Source organism: Pan paniscus, chromosome 8 (assembly GCF_029289425.2).
Source record: "Pan paniscus chromosome 8, NHGRI_mPanPan1-v2.0_pri, whole genome shotgun sequence".
In the NCBI taxonomy this organism is placed as follows: Eukaryota; Metazoa; Chordata; class Mammalia; order Primates; family Hominidae; genus Pan; species Pan paniscus.
In genome coordinates, this window is record NC_073257.2 from 91,845,001 (window position 1) to 91,857,336 (window position 12,336).

General features: G+C 43.6%; 1 long non-coding RNA gene across 7 annotated transcripts in view; it reads left to right on the top strand.

Moving 5' to 3' along the window:
• The window catches only part of LOC103785175 (uncharacterized), a 33,604-nt gene extending 21,833 nt beyond the window's left edge, over positions 1-11,771 (top strand). For 2 of the 7 annotated variants that reach the window (XR_010113200.1, XR_010113201.1), the window contains exons 2-4: positions 1,893-2,103; positions 4,448-4,638; positions 8,849-11,771. This is a non-coding gene — a long non-coding RNA (uncharacterized LOC103785175). Of the gene's footprint in view, positions 2,104-4,447; positions 4,639-8,848 lie in introns of all 7 variants that reach the window. The other 5 variants (XR_008619964.3, XR_010113199.1, XR_008619965.3 and 2 more) reach the window with 5 other exon arrangements.
• The last annotated feature ends 565 nt before the right edge of the window (positions 11,772-12,336 follow it).

The window sequence follows — 12,336 nt, forward strand, 5'->3', positions numbered from 1 at the left end:
TATAAAACACTTGTCGAGGATGAGCTGCATTTTCCAAACCTGGAGGACAAAAAACCCTCCAAGTGTTATTACCTTATTCCACACATTTGGGAAAGTACAATGTCCTAGAGTTGTGAAAAAAGCAGAAAAGTCCACAGTTTCCTTGTCTGTAATATGGAGGTTTTGGTATCTCATAGGGTAGTTTTTAGAATAAGATGAATTAGCAAATGGTTTAATGTTTATAAAACATTAGTTTTATATCTTAGAATGTCCTTATTCAGTGTTAATCTCTGGTCACTCCTGCCTCCAATCTCAGTATTCTGTAAGCAATGATATATCAGGTGATGTGGATCTTCTGTGAGCCTGACAAGGCTTCCGTCCTCACAGAGCGTGCAGTCTATAAATGTGAAAGTGATGGCCACAGGCAGGAGGTTCAAGGTCAGACTGCCTGGGTCAGAGGCTCACTCTGTGCTCTAAACCTTTCTGCCCCGCTGTCTTCAAGTCTAAGTAGGATTAAAATAGGATGCACATTATAAGGGTGTTGTAGGGATTAAATAAGCAAATTGTTTTCACTGGGTGCTCATTGAGTGAATGGGATTTGAAAAGTTAGGTAAAGCCATCAAGAGGTGTGTCTAGGGCAAGGCTGTGCCTAGGGTGGGGCTGTATCTGGGGTGGGGCTGTGTCTAGGGTGTGTGAGGGAGGGCGTCTCAGGGTTATGTTTGATGATTGCTGCTTCAGAGTTAATCACTTTATCATTCAGAACCTGGACTAGAGATTCATCTGAACTTCCAACGGTGAGTTTCTGTGGTGGACACCAAAGCGTGTTTCTTTTGCAGGAGGCTCCTTACCTAATGCATTAGTGTTTTGTATTAATAGGTGTTTGGGCTTTCACTTTTTTTTTTTTCTTTTGAGACAGGGTCTTACTCAGTTGCCCCGGCTGGAGTTGGGGAATCTTGGCTCACTGCAACCTCTGCCTCCTGGACTCAAAGCTATATTCTCCAGCCTCAGCCTCCCAAGTAGCTGGGACCACAGGCATGCACCACCACACCTGGCTAATTTTGGGTTTTTTGTAGAGACAGGGTTTTGCTATGTTGCCCAGGCTGGTCTCAAACTCCTGAACTCAAAGCAATCTGCTCACCTCAGCCTCACAAAGTGCTGGGATTACAGGCATGAGCCACCCTGCTAGGCCTGACTTTCACCTTTTAAAAGTTCAAGCTTATAGGCTGGGAACAGCTGATTTCATCGGAGTAATTGTGTGTGGTTGCTGTATGGTAGAATTGGGTATAGGATTTTACTAGAGGCTCAGGTATTTAAATCTTAACCCAACATAGCATTAAGAGAGACTTTATATTTTAGAGATACATATGGATGTATTTTCGGGTGAATGACATGTCTGAGATTCACTTCAAAATAATGAGGGTGGGGTGTCAAGGAGATAAAATTGGCCAGGTATTGCTATATATTAAATTTCAGTGATAGGATCATCAGGCTAATTATACGCTTCCGTCTACTTTCCTGTATAGTTAAATGTAAACAGGGTGAATTCTGAAAACAAAAATGTCCTCAAAGCAAAAGAGCTATATTGGAAGAACTGTAGAAATGGCCCTAGGCATTTTTTTCCCTTTTGTTCACAGATTTGATATTTCATGAAATTCAGAAATAATTTGGAGCTTTTCAAACCTGGGATATGGAAGAAACTGACGCTCCTGTTCTCTGGGAAGGTGGGCTTGCAAAGTATGGGGATTCTGGATTTCTTTTTCTAGATGAGCCCTGGTTGAGAGAAGTCTCCGGTTAGTTCCAGCGGTGCCTTGTATCTTAATACGTTGTGTTTAATGAGTAATAACCTAAGTCAAAGGTGCCCCGATAATATACAGTGGGCCCAGAAGTCCACTGGGCTCATCACTATGTTTCAGAGGCAAGAATCTGCATCAAAGAGCCCTGGAAGCAATCATGGCTCAGCTGTGATGCCTTTAGAACATGAAGTCCTCCAAGAAGATGCCATAGGAATGGCCTCCATCCCAGGGCCTGGAGAGCAGCCAGAGACAAGGAGAGTAGCCCAGGAGGGCACTGGCAGTCAGTGCTACACTGTGGCCTGTCAGTCTCAGAGCCAGGATTTAAACACTGGTAGGCAGGCCCCAGAGGTCCTGCTCCTCACTGTGGGTCTATGGCCATACAAAGCAAGTTGGTTTGGTTGCTGTTTTTACTATAGGAACTGAGTGTCTATTGTAAAATCTTACATTTTTTACAAGTGTTACGTGTGCACATTTGCTTTTTAGAAATGTTGGGAAGTTTTTATATTGGGTCATGGCATTGGAAACAATATGCTGCTATGAACATAAGTGTACAAATTGCTGTTCAAGTCCATGCTTTCAATGATTGTGGGTATTTACCCAAAAGTGGAATTGCTGAATCATATAATAATATTTAATTTTTTGGGAAACCACCATAATGTTTTTTCTTTTCCTTTTTTTTTTAGACAGAGTCTCACTCTGTCACCCAAGCTGGAGTGCAGTGGTGTGATCTTGGCTCAGTGCAACCTCTGCCTCCCAGGTTCAAGTGATTCTCCTGCCTTGGCCTCCTGAGTAGCTGGGATTACTGGTGCACACCACCATGCCCGGCTAATTTTGTATTTTTAGTAGAGATGGGGTTTTGCCATGTTGGCCAGGCTGGTCTCGAACTCCTGACCTTAGGTGATCCATCCACCTCAGCCTCCCAAAGTGCTGGGATTACAAGCATGAGCCACCACGCCTGGCCCACCATACTGTTTTTCATGTGGCCACACCATTTTACATTTCCAGTGTTCAGGGGCTCCAATTTCTTCACATCCTTGACAACTCTTACTGGGTTTTTGTTTTTGACGGTAGCCATGCTATCCTAATGGGGTGAGATGGGGGGTGAGATGATGTGTCACTGTGGATTTGATTTTTTTTTTCATTTCCCTAATGATTATTGATGGTGAACATTTTTAATGTGCTTAATGGCCATTCATATACCTTTTTGGGAGGGATATCTGTTCAAGTCCTTTGCCCATTTTAAAATCAGGTTTTTTTTCTTTGTTGTTGGGTTGTAGTTTCTTTTTTTTTTTTTTTTTTTAAGACGGAGTCTCACTCTGTTGACCAGGCTGGAGTGCAGTGGTGAGATCTCGTCTCACTGTAACCTCCCCCTCCTGGGTTGACGCCATTCTCCTGCCTCAACCTCCTGAGTAGCTGGGACTACAGGCGCCTGCCACCACGTCTGGCTAATTTTTTGTATTTTTTAGTAGAGACGGGGTTTCACCGTGTTAGCCAGGATGATCTCGATCTCCTGACCTCGTGATCCGCCCCCTTGGCCTCCCAAAGTGCTGGGATTACAGGCATCAGCCACCGCACCCGGCCCCAACTTGATTATTTTGCACGTGGATACCCAGTTTCCCCCAGCCCTGTTTGTTGAAAAGAATGTCCTTTCCCCAGTGAATGGTCTTGACCCCCTTGTGAATCATTTGACCATGTTTGTGAGGATTTATTTCTGAGCTCTCTAGTCTATCCCACCAGTCTATATGCCTGCCTTTGTGCTAGTACCAAACTATAATTGCAATGGTAACCTCAAGAAAATATCTACAGAATATATTTACACTTGTACATCCACTAGTACCACATTGTTTCATCATAGGTTTGTAGTAAGTTTTGGAATCAGGAGGTGTGAGACCTTCAACTCTGTTCTCCTTTTTAAAGATTGTTTTGTCTATTGTGGATACCTTGAGATTCCACATACATTTTAGGATGAAATTTCCTATTCTGCAAAGCATGTCTGGGATTTTAAAAATAGGAATTGCATTAAAGATGTAGATCACTTTGGGTAGTAGAGCCATCTTAACAATATTAGTTCTTCTAATCCAGGAACACAGGATAGCTTTGTATCTTAATTAAAAAAAAATTTTTATTTGAGACAGGGTCTCACTCTGTCAGCCAGGCTGGAGTGCAGTGGTGTGATCATGGCTCAATGTAGCCTTGACCTCCTGGGCTTGCTCAAATGATCCTCCCACCTCAGCCTCCCAAGCAGCTAGGTTAACAGGCATGTGCCACCAAGCCCAGCTAATTTTTAAAAATTTTCATTTTACCTCTTTTTTTTTTTGCCAGGCCTTGCTCAGATGCCCAGGCTAGAGTGCAGTGGCACAATCATGACTTACTGCAGCCTTGAACTTCTATTTTTTTAGAGATGGGGTCTTGCTATGTTGCCTAAGCTGATCCTTGAACTCCTGGCCTCAAGCCATCCTCCCATCTTAGCCTCCTGAGTCAATGGGATTACAGGCCTGAGTCACTACACTTGGCTAATCTCATTAGTAACTTTATTATTATGTACAGGTATGAGATTGGGCTCCACTTTAAAAAAATTTTATGAGATAGCCAATGATTGACCTTTTTTTCCCGCCCACTCTGGATATTACTAGTATTCTCCAATGCTTTTCTCTTTCTGTTTGTACATTTTTCAGGATCTCCCATTAACCAGTCATAATGAAGTAAGAACAAGAAGATGGGGAAGAGGAAGTGTAAAACTGTGGCATAAATTTACCAAGGATAAGCTGAGTGTACTTCAGCAGTCATTTGCACAGAATCCTTATCCTAATTTTACAACCAGGGAAAAACTGGCTGGACAGTCTCTTGTCCTGTGTTTGTAATTGATGTAAGTAAAATATTAAAAGCTTTGCATGGGTATGTCTTTTTATAGATAATGTGGAAAATGTAAAGAAGCATGAAAAAGTTTAATAGCATTTTATCACATAGCGCAAAGTGATTTTTTTAGGCTGGGCTCAGTGGCTCATGCCTGTAATCCCAGCACTTTGGGAAGCTGAGGCGGGCAGATCACTTGAGGCCAGGAGTTCGAGACCAGCCTGGCCAACATGGCAACACCCCGTCTCTACCAAAAATACAAAAATTAGCCAGGCAGGTTGGCACGTGCCTGTAGTCCCAGCTACTTGGGAGGCTGAGGCAGGAGCATCGCTTGAACCTCAGAGGCAGAGGTTGCACAGGGCCAAGATGGCACCACTACACTCCAGCCTGGGCAACAGTGAGATTCTCAAAAAAAAAAAAAAAAAAAAATTGATTTTTTTTTTTGGTTGTTGTTCATCTCAATGTGGGTGTGAATATATTATATATGCATTTTATGGAAAATAGACTATTGTGAGGCAAATTTGGGAGCAGTGTTAAGAAGCTACTGTAGGCTGGCTGCGGTGGCTCATGCCTATAATCCCAGCACCTTGGGAGGCTGCGGTGAGCAGATCACCTGAGGTCAGGAGTTCAAGACCAGCCTGGCCAACATGGTGAAACCCTGTCTCTACCAAAAATATAAAAATTAGCCGGGCATGGTGGCACGCGCCTGTAATTACAGTTACTCAGGAGGCTGAGGTAGGAGAATTTCTTAAACTCAGGAGGTGGAGGTTGCAGTGAGCCAACATCGCGCCACTGCACTCCAGCCTGGACGACAGAGCGATACTCTGTTTCAAAAAAAAGAAAAAGCTATTATTGTAATTTTCCAGGATAGAGACAGTGATGGTTTTGACAAGGGTGCTGGCTGTGGAATTAGAGAACTGGGAAGACCTTTAATTTTTAAAGGTGGAGCGGCTTATAGTTTGCTGAGTTATTGGGGATGCCAGAGGTAAGGATAGCTCCAAAGTTTTGGCTTGACATGGAAGATTGGAGATGCCTTTAACTAACAGGGGAGCTTGGGAGAAGAGCACTTTTGTGTCAGACATTTGGAGTTTTACTTTGCACACGTTAAGTTTGGTGTGCCAATTAAACCTCTAAGAGTTTACTTACTCCAAGGAGTAAGTAAAAAGTTAGGCATGCAAGTCTGAAGTGCAGGAGGAAGAACTTGGCTTGATAGTGTCATGGGACTTGGCACAGAACCCCACAGCATCAGTAGTTGCTTCATAACCATTTATTGCACGAACCAATATTTTGTTTGGTGATTTTCTGATATGATCATTATAAATTGTTAAAGCACAACATCTTATTGTATTTGAATTTATATTATTTACACATACAATCTATTCTCTAATCCCCTGACAGATTATATATACACATTTAAGGAGACTTTCATATTTCTCTTCTGTGATTATCCTTTGACTATTGAATATATTGGTTGCTTGACAGAAGGACAAAATTGTGTTAGTGAAAACAAAGAATATAAGCAACTTTGGAGAATAAAGGAAAAGTATAGGCAAATATTGCGTAATGAAATTTTTATAAAAGTTTCGTGAAGTAGGCCAGGCATGGTGGCTCATGCCTGTAATCCCAGCACTTTGGGAGGCCGAGGTGAGTGGATCACCTGAGGTTAGGAGTTCAAGACCAGCCTGGCCAACATGGCAAAAACCCTTCTCTACAAAAATACAAAAATTAGCTGGGAGTGGTGGCAGACACCTGTAATCCAAGCTATTCAGGAGGCTGAGGCAGGAGAATCGCTTGAACCTTGGAGACAGGTTGCAGTGAGCTGAGATGATGCCACCGCACTCCAGCCTGGGTGACAGAGGGAGACTCCATCACAAAAAAAAAAAAAAAAGCTTCATGAAGTGAGAACGTTTCAAGGGAAATACAAACAAATGCTTTCCTGCAAATAAGTAGAAAATCCAAATAAAGTAAATAACCAGGATAGAAATGGAAGGACTGATCGATTTCTTTTTTTTTTTTTTAAGTGACAGGGTCTCACTCCATTGCCCAGGCTGGATTGCAGTGGCGCAATCATGGTTGACTGCAGCATCGACTCCCTGGGCTTAAGTGATCCCACCTCAGCCTCCTGAGTGGTTGGGACCACAGGACATGATGCCTGGTTAATTTTTTTTTTTTAATGTAGAGATGGGGTTTTGCCATATGGCCTAGCCTGGGCTCAAACTCCTGGGTTCAAGCAATCCTCCTGCCTCAGCCTCCCAAAGTGCTGGGATTACAGCATGAGCCATTGCGCCTGGGCTTGGTCAAACATTTAAATGAACGTTCTTATACTGTTCATTTATTTACATTTCTAACTTTGTGACAGTTGGGTTGCTCATGGTCAAAAGTGCTTTTTAATTATGTTTTATCCTTTCTACTTGTCAGAGGGATAGATTCCTAAAAGGAAGTTCATAGATAACGGCTAATCAAATTACACTGAATTGAACTGGCCTGCATGTGCTTAAAGAAAGTGCCCATGATGTGATCAGGAAGCAAGCATGTTTGAGGGGAGGGCCACAGGAGGCTCTGTCATGAGAGAGTGAGGTCTTGTCTTTTGGTTGGGTCCTCATGAGATCTACCTCCTAATGGCTCTATAATATCTGACTTATAGAGGTGCAAGTTGACTTATAAGGTGCAAGTTGACTCTTGCACCTTATCTTTTTGTAAAATATGTATAATTATGTTGTGATGGTGTTGTGAGAAGAAAATGAGTATATCTGGAGGTGCCAGGTTCATTGTGCATGGTCACAATTTTATTTATTTGTTTATTATTTATTTATTTTGAGACGGAGTCTCACTCTGTTGCCCAGGCTGGAGTGCAGTGGCACAATCTCAGCTTACTGCAGCTTCTGCCTCCTGCGTTCAAGGGATTCTCCTCCCTCAGCCTCCTGAGTAGCTGAGATTACAGGCATGTGCCATGATGCCCAGCTAATTTTTGTATTTTTAGTAGAGATGAGGTTTCCCCATGCTGGCTAGGCTGGTCTCGAACTCCTGATGTCAGGTGATCCACCCACCTCAGCCTCCCAAAGTGCTGGGATCACAGGCGTGAGCCACCGCGCCTGGCCCACAACTTTGTTTTAAGCAGTCATTGTAGGTGTGGATCAGACATCTTTCTAGCTTTAAGCGCTATTAACCTAAAGCAATTCTGAACTTGCAGACAGAGGGGTTCCTGGAGGGATCAAATATTAAAAGGCCCCCAGACATCCTTACCTGCATGGTAGGGCTCTAGGTGCGGTACCACAACAGAGCTTATTAGGATGGAGAGTCTAAAACAGTGTTGATCATTTCTCCCTCCCCTAAACCCCTAGGGATTATGGTTGGCATGTGTAATTATCCTCTCTTTGTGGAGGAGGGGAAAAAATGAAGACTAGAGGTGTCAAATGGAATGCTTAGAGTCACGTGTAAGATGCCTTGCCAGGTTATTACAAACTCTTGCTTGTTTTTCTTTTTTTTTTTTTTTTTTTTTTTAGATAGAGTCTTGCTCTGTCACCCATGCCAGAGTGCAGTGGCACAATCTCATCTCACTGCAACCTCCCCCTCCTGGGTTCAAGCAATTCTCCTCCCTCAGCCACCCAAGTAGCTAGGATTGCAGGCACACACCACTATGCCCAGCTAATTTTTGTATTTTTTTTAGTAAAGACAGGGTTTCACCAGTTGGCCAGGCTGGTCTTGAACTCCCAACCTTGTGATGCACCTGCCTTGGCCTCCCAAAGAGCTGGGATTACAGGCATGAGCCACTGTGCCCAGCCAACTCTTGCTTGTTTTATGCATAGCCTTTGAATACAGTGAATTTAAGAGTATAATTTAGAGTATATTGAATCATAAGTTTATCCTGGTAGGTCAGCGTGAGTAAAATAAATAAGTTAGGGAAAGGCTGGAAGTCTGTTCTTTCCAAATGCGGAGGGTTGCAAACAGGTTGGTAGATTTTGAAAGGTCCAGGTTTGCATGTACAAAAGGGCCACTGCAACTATGAGGCAGTTGAAATTTTGGGATTGTGCACAATTTATAACCTCCATAAGGTGCAGCCCCACAAAGGATTGCCTTCATTCTTTGTGTCTTATTCAAGTCAGGAAACAAGTCAGTGATCATCCTGAGACTAAACTTAACTGTAAAATTCTACATTGTGGAAATGCATTGTACAATATGTCTTAACCAACAGATTGAATTAACAAACTGTTCTTTCTCTTTAGAACTGGTTTCAAAATAAAAGCCAGACCACCACTTAGAGAGAGACACAGAATGTTCACTGCCAGGGAACTGCATGATTCCTCTGCCAAAGGCCACCCATTTACAAGAATCCAGGAAAACCAGGTGGAATCTCCCAATGATGACCCTGAGCAGAACTTCTTGTACCCAGGAAGTTCTACTGGGTGGAACTGGCCACTCTTCCGCGGAGACACAGGGGACTCCCAATTAACATGATGGCTCAAATAACTGTAGCCTTATGGATTAAAAGGAAACTAAGCTGTGATTTGGAGTATCCAGGTGATACAGAAAATGGCCCTTGTCGATGTAGATCAGCATTATTTCCTTATCCTTCTGCATCTCCTCCTCAGTATTCTGAAAGGGACAAGCCTGAGATGGGGGAAAGCCAGCATGCAAGGCCCTCCCCTTTGTGCTGTGTTCATGGTGTGCAGGGAGAGAGGCAGCAGCAGGAGGAACAGAAAGGTTATTTTCTTTACTGACTCTTTCAAGGACATCAGCAGAATGGTTGGGAATGTCATCATGAGCAGCCTCAGCCTCAGAATTACCAGGAGAAGCTGGTCTTCCAGGATCAGGTTCTAATGTATATGAGTCACAGGATTTAGGGAAGCAGGCACTTTCCCTTCAGTCCCAGCAGCATGGTTGATGTTCCCAAGTAATGGAGAGTCCCTATGCTCTCAGTTGTGGCACACACCTTTGCAAATAGTGATCAGATCTCCACAAACGCCTCTTGGGTAAGATATGCAGCAACATAGCTGGCTGCAGAGCAACCCAGGTCCCAAATCCAGCAGCTCTGGGATGAGAAGTCTGCAAGTGTTTACTGCTGGGACCAGGACTGTGTTTCTAGGAAATGGTGCTAGGCTTCAGAGAGCATCATCCACAGGTCATCCCACAACCATCCACACAGAAGCCTGAGGAAAAGGGCTCTGCAGAGCTTGCACATAAAGATGCTGAACTCAGGAAGGCTCTGTGAGCTGCTGGTCTCTTCTGGTAGGGCAGCAGTGTCCTGAGAAGGTGGAGCTAGAGTATGGAGAACAAAACTAACAAGCACCAAGGCAGCAAGCAAGGCAACCCCCAAATGACAGCAGTTGCCAAATCCAAAGCAATCTGTGCTTCAGAAGACAGAGGCTCTGCACAGTCCCTGTCTCAGACATTGTCTCCTCCTTAGAAGATACCTAACAGCAGCACTGTGGGAGGCTGAGGTGGGTGGATCACCAGGTCAGGAGATCAAGACCATCCTTGATCTTTAGTAGAGACGGTGAAACAATGTCTCTACTAAAAAATACAAAAAAAAATTAGCTAGCCGTGGCAGCGGGCACCTGTAGTCCCAACTATTTGGGAGGCTGAGGCAGAAGAATGGCCTGAACCCGGGAGGCAGAGCTTGCAGTGAGCTGAGATTGCACCACTGCACTCCAGCCTGGGCAACAGAGTGAGACTCCATTTCAAAAAAAAAAAAAAAAAAAAAAAAAAAAAAAAAAAAAAAGATACTTTGTATGGAGGGGTGTCTAAGGTGGCTACAGCAAAGCTGTCATCTCTATCGACCGGGACAGCATCTCCAGCCATGATGTGTGGCCTGCTGGGACGGCAGCCATGTGTCCTTTCACAGACAGCCCACCAAAGCTCTGACTGTGAAGGACATCCCAACATCAGCCTAGCCTGCATACACTTAAGGCATAGAATCACCTGAGGCTTCTCTGTTGAAGATAGGGACTCCCGATGGAGTTGCAGCCCCAGCTTTGCACTGTAAAGAGCCCCAGGGGGCTTCTGTGCTGGAGCAGGTGTGCAGACCCCTCCTCACCCCCTTCACTGAGAGCTGCTGCCTAGAACCAGTGTTTTGACTGAGTCACCTCTGGACGTGGGCCCACAAGATCTGAGAGTGCCCAGACGAGCAGTTGAATGCCTTGTGTTGACCTGAGTGTTTGGAAAAAAGCCCCAAACTTTGAAACAATTTTCATAATTTTGAGCTTCAGGATGTGGAATCACTTCTCAAGTATTCTGGAGTTCTGTCCATCAGAGCGGGTCCTGCCAATGCTGCCCTGTGCAGCACTTCAGGCTGCATCCCTCCCACTAGGGGGCGCCTTTCACATAGTGGTGCCTGCCTTCTAGAGGAGCAACATTTCCTGAACTGCAGGGTTCCCTCGGGGCTTTGTGTAAAACACATCCACTGCATAGAATTTGTGTTATTTCCATTTTGTTTTCTTGACAATATTTAATTAATTACAAAATGATGTATGTTATGATAGTTTAAGCAATACAGAGAGTAACCAAACAAAAGCTTGGTCTTTTATTCTTGCACTCTGAATTTACAGTCCTGAAAACTCTAAACTCATATCGTATAATCTATATTGTAAAGACTTTGATAATCCCTTCCCTTGCCTTTCCTTTCCCCATTCCCCCTTCCCCCTTCCCCTTCCTTCTTCTACATTGTATGATGTTTTTCATGTTTACATTCTAACCAATTGTGTCATGTGATACTAATTTGCAGAATAAAGCATGTTTTGCACATATTTCCAAGTCATATGACATGCAGACATACTTCATTTTGTAAATATCTTCCTTCTCTTACTATAAGATTGAGAATAGGTAAAGAGCAACTCTCCAATGCAGGTGATGAGTGTGATTTGCACTATCACTTTGGACAGCCAATTGGAATATTTATTGAAGTCATAGATGCCCAGCAATTCTGTTACTGGATGTGTCTCATAGACAAACTCTTGGACATTCTTATAGAACACTGAGCCCAAAGAAGACACATCATATAATGTGAGAAGCTAGGACAGCTTTAAAAAAAAAGGCCTAGATCTGTGTAATTGTGTGAGTGTTCTCGGACATACTGTTTGTAAAAAATCGAGTTATTGAGTAGTTTGATAATATGATAATCATGAAAATAAAGGATAAAGCAGCAAGTAATTATTATTCTTCGATATATACCTGCATTCACACATGGAAAAGATATAAAAAAATGAATGGGGTTTACATTCACTAAATTACTAAAGTTACATTTGGATAAGGAAGAAAAATGTTTTTTTCTTTAACGTTATGAAACATACCTTGTAAAATCAAAGGCACAGCACTTTAATTCAATGAACAAAAGAGACATCACAGATTTGTCCCTCACCAGTGAGGGGTGAGATATTCCAACCCTGCAAGCCGATGTACATGTTGAAACTATCTTCAAGAAAACAGAACCAGGGCTGGGCGCGGTGGCTCATGCCTGTAATCCTAGCACTTTGGGAGGCCGAGGTGGGTGGATCATGAAGCCAGGAGTTCGAGACCAGCCTAGCCAATATGCTGAAACCCCGTCTCTACTAAAAATACAAAAATTAGCCGGGTGTGGTGGCACGCGCCTATAGTCCCAGCTACTCAGGAGGCCTAGGCAGGAGAATTGCTTGAACCCAGGAGGCGGAGGTTGCAGTGAGCCGAGTGCACTGCACTCCAGCCTGGGTGACAGAGCGAAACTCCATCTCAAAAAATA